This window comes from Channa argus, chromosome 7 (assembly GCF_033026475.1).
Source record: "Channa argus isolate prfri chromosome 7, Channa argus male v1.0, whole genome shotgun sequence".
Classification (NCBI taxonomy): domain Eukaryota; kingdom Metazoa; phylum Chordata; class Actinopteri; order Anabantiformes; family Channidae; genus Channa; species Channa argus.
In genome coordinates, this window is record NC_090203.1 from 31,397 (window position 1) to 36,508 (window position 5,112).

Sequence of the window (5,112 nt, forward strand, 5' to 3'; positions counted from 1 at the left end):
CCTGCCAGTCAGGAAGTCTAGAAGCCACTCACAGAGGGTGGGGTGCAGACCAAGCGAGGACAGTTTGTGGGTAAGTTTGTGGGGAATGACCGTGTTGAAGGCGGAGCTGTAGTCGATGAAGAGTATCCTTAGGTATGAGTCCTTATTTTACAGAGGAGAGAGGGAATAGTGGATGGCAGAAGCGATGGCATCCAAGGTGGACCTGTTGGGTCGGTAGGCATACTGCAGGGGGTCAATAGTGTTTGGTATGCTGCTCTGAATGTGGGCCAGCACCACTCTCTCGAAACACTTCATGATGATTGGAGTGAGTGCCACTGGCCTTTAGTCATTCAAGCAGGTGGGTGGGCTCTTCTTAGGCAGGGGGACGATGGTCGTGGTCTTAAAGCATGAAGGAACAGTGCACCGGCTGAGGGAGAGGTTGAAGATGGAGGTGAGAACATCAGCCAGCTCGTTGGCTATGAGGGCTCGCCCAGGAATGTTGTCTGGTCCTGCTGCTTTGTGGGGGTTGATCTTCCTCAGAGCTTTGTGTACGTGGGTTGTTGAGACAGTTGGTGGAGGGGAGGGGGGTTGGGTGGTCCAGGTGTGTGTGAGCCCCCTCTCTGCAGTGTAGCTGGGGGCCTCAAGGCGGTTGTAGAATGTGTTGAGGTCGTCCAGCAGGCTGTCTTTTGAGGTGATGTTGTTGGTGGTGGTCCTGTAGTCTGTGATGTGCTGCAGGCCTTGACACATCCGCCCCCAGTTGGTAAGGCTGTCGTCCATGGACCACAGGGTCAGTGGTTCAATCCCTGCTCCCGGCTACATGTCAAAGTGTCCTTGGGCAAGACACTGAACCCCAAGTTGCTCCCGGGGGTCAGGTGAGCACCTTGCATGGCAGCCACCACCAACGGTGTGTGAGTGTGTGTTAATGGGTGAATGGGAATCAACATTGTGAAGCGCTTTGGATAAAAGCGCTATATAAGTGACCATTGACAGTTTACCATTTACAAAGCCCAGAGTCAGCAGCAGAATAGAAGCTGTCCAGCTTCTCTCTTTACACCTCTTGGCCGCTATGATGGCTTTTCTTAGTCCATACTTCGCTGCTTTTTACTCGCTTTCATTGCTGATGGAAGAGTCCTCCAGAGTGGCTGCAGCTTTAAACACATCCCAGTCTGTCAGAGCAAAACAGTCCTGCAGGGTGCTCTCAGACTCTGGGGTCCAGAGTTTAACCTGTTTGGTGACAGGGTGTGCTTGTTTCAGTCTTTGTCTGTAAGCAGGGTACAGGAATAAAGAGATGTGGTCTGAGTGTCCAAAGTGGGGGCGGGGTGCAGCCCTGTATGCACCACGTATGTTAATGTAAACATGATCGAGAGTGTTCTTATTACGGGTGGGAATGTCCACATGCTGGTGGTATTTGGGGAATACAGTCCGTAAACTACATTGTTTGAAGTCGCCAGCAACAATAAAAACAGCTTCTGGATGAGCGGTTTCTAACGCGCTGATGACGTCATGGAGTTTGCTGAGCGCTGCCGTGGAGTTATCTCGCGGGGGGATGTAAACGGTGGCCAAAAACACAGCAGTAAATTCCCTTGGTAAATAATAAGGACGGCACTTTAGCAGTAGAAACTCCGCATCTTGCGAACAGTGCTCATCAACCGTCTGTATATGTCCACACCACGAGTTGTTGACAAACACACACACACCTCCCCCTTTAGGCTTACCGGACCTGGCAATTCGATCGCCTCGGTGAACAGAGTGAGTCTGTAGCTGAATGGCGTCCTCTGGGACTTTGTCTGAGAGCCAGGTCTCGGTGAAAATCAGGGCGCAGCACTTTCTGATTTCCCGTTGAGTTGTAATCCTGGCTCGTACCTCGTGCAGTTTTTTTTCCAGGGACCGCACATTCGCTAGCAGGAGGCTAGGCAGCGGCGGTCGGCTAGCGCGAGCTTTGAAAGTGAAAACTTTATATATTTGGTTACATTCCTAATAAAAGTTAAGAATAATTCTCTTACAGAACAAATTCCCCAAAACAAAAAACTCAAAACCACTATTATTTGTTATTGTATATCGTCCTCCAGTCCCTTATTCTGAGTTTTTGAATGAATTTTTCGATTTTCTCTCAGAATTACTGCTTAGTACAGGTAAAGTCATTATATTGGGTGACTTTAACATTCATGTAGATCCTGACAGTAACTGCCTCAATACTGCGTTTAATTCATAATTAGATTCAAATGGTTTTTCCCAAAATGTAAATAAACCCAATATTTTAGTCACACCTTAGATCTTGTCCTTAAATATAACATTGAGACTGGTAATTTACAGTATATCCTCATAATCCTCTTTTGTATGACCATTTTGTAATAACATTTGAATATACAATAATGGACTATACAGCAAAAATCCCACTACAATACGTGCTTTAAATGAAAATGCTGTAAACAAATATAAGGAAATTATTCTTTCATCATTTGCTTCACCATGTGTCAAGACAATGGAGAGTGGCCATGTTAACTTTACTCCTGTACAAGTTGATTATCTTTTTGACAATTCTGCAGCTTCACTACGTACGATATTCGATGGTGTTACTCCTAAAGGCAGTAAACCATAAGAGGCAATCTCCATGGTATAGTTCATAAACACGCAACTTAAAACAGGCAACATGAAATTGCTGACTGGAATTAGCATATTTGCCTTCACTAGCTTCTCTCCATTGGCTTCCCATAAAATCTAGAATAGAATTTAAAACCTTGCTTCGTACATATAGAGCTCAAAACTGTCAAGCTCCATCATATATAAAAGACCTTACAGTACTACATCATCCCAGTAGGCCACTTTGATCTCAGAATGCACGCCTAGTTGTGGTTCCCAGAATTTCCAAAGGTAAAATGGGAGGCAGAGCCTTTAACTATCAAGCTCCTCTCCTGTGAAACCAGCTCCCAGATCAGATTCAGGAAGCAGACACCCTCTCTACTTTAAAACCTTCCTCTTTGATAAAGCTTACAGGTAATTATAGTCATGCTGCTATAGGGTTAGACTGCTGGGGGACATTAATATTTACATTTAGTCATTTAGCAAACGCTTTTATCCAAAGTGACTTACACGTACCGAGGTACAAGGCAAGCAAAAATGCAAAGCAAAAAAAAAGTCAAGGAGAAAAATATTAAAAGCAAAGCCCTATCAAAAAAGTGTTTATATTTCACGAGATGGAAGTGCATGAAAGAACAGAAAGGAAGGTTTTTTTTTGTCTTTGTTTTTAAAAATTTTTAAAAGACACACCCCCCGATGCACTGAGATTCTTTCCTCCTCTTGTCCCTCTCTCTTCTCCTCTCACAATTGTCACCACTGTATGACATTAACTCTGTGTGTTTTCTCCCATAGTTATCTTTGTCATTCTCTGTCTCCTTCTGTCTGTCCCTTTCTGTAGCTTTGGAGCTTTGTATTTTCCAGTGCACAACCTGCCCAGTGTTTTGTTGTTGCTTTTGTTGCTCTTTTCTTTTCTCTCTCCACTTTCCACTTAACCAAACTTGTTTCTTCTGTTAAAGCAAAAAACCTTTCCTCTCCACTTGTCCTCTCCAAGCCTAGGGCTTGCTTTTCCTTTACGTTTTTTTCCTATACAATGTTATAGTCTTTAATTTATTATATGAAGTGCCTTGAGATGGCTTTGTTTTCATAATTGGTGCTATAAAAATAAAGTTGAAGTGAAATTTGTCCAGCATTTGTGTTTGGTAATTCTAAATTGAAACGTATATTTAAAAAATGTTTGTATTATAAACTTTATGGAATTAATCTTTAAAAATATGTTTTCATCATCTCATTAGAAAAATTAATTGATATAAAAAATAAACATCCCAAAAAGTCTCTGTTGGATACATTTTCAAGTGTTTATTTTTTATAATTAAGTTGATATTTAAATTTTTATCTTTTAATTTAGATAATATTATTTTTTAGGTTTATCCATTTGTAAAATAATAATAATAATAATAATAATAATAATAACTGTAATAATAATAATCAGACCAGCATTGAAATATAGAAATTATTTAAAAGTCCAGGGTTTTACTCTAAATGTTAAAGTTTCAAATAAAAAAGTTTCAGATAAAATTCTCAACCTAACTGATAAGCATCTGCACTTTGTGCACGTTTAGGTTTTTTTTAACTGCTAAATCCTTTAATCACTGTGTTTAAAAACCTTTATATTCTGTATTCACTGTAACCAAATAATAAGATCTAACAAATATCTGCTAATAGGCTTGCTGTTCATTTCTGGGGAGGTTTTAATGAAATAATAAAATCAGCTAAATTGTTCTGAAATAAAAAGACAGTTTGTTGTCCAGCAGATTTATGAAGCACAAACAGCATATAACAATAAAGAGAATCACTTTTTGTTTTACAAATATCTGATAAAATCTTTTTACAAACACTGAGTTTAAAGTTTAATCAAGTTGAACACGTTACAGCATCAGATTATGATTTGACAGCATCATAACTCAATTTCATCAGTCATTTTTAGGTGAAAATATCAAAGTTAAATCTTTACCTGCAGTCAGAGGTCACATGCCACAACACTTGTTTGATTAAAAGTTGCAGGGTCAACATGTTTTCATCACTTCACCAATGTAAGTAATGTAAAGGTTTAATCAGGTGAGATTTTTTTTTTCCCGGGTTAAATATTCTTATCATTTTTTTTTAACTTCAGGGGGTGGGGGATTTCTGAATCTAAATATTTATTATCACCTGATGTTTTTCATCTTTGTCATAAAGCTGCTTCTACAAACACATTTAATTTGTTTCCAAAGTTCATCAGTTCATCAATAACAGCATAAAACCAATCAACTGAATAATCAGCGGATCAATAAAACATTCACAGATTATATACAAAACAAACATGCCAACATGACAATGGATAGGACCTCAGTCAAAAAAACGGCTTCTTTTAAAATAATCCTTCCCTGAACTAACACTTTCCTAAATTAAAAAATGGTTTGAAATGTTGAAATGTTTTAAGTTACATTATAAATAAAGTTTACACTGTTGTTTTCATGGTAAAAAGTAACACAGATTTAAACAGACTCGTTCCCCCCACCCCCAACTGCCACTCCTTCCTAGAGTCTATATTAACATAGCATTGAAACTTGTCAGCTG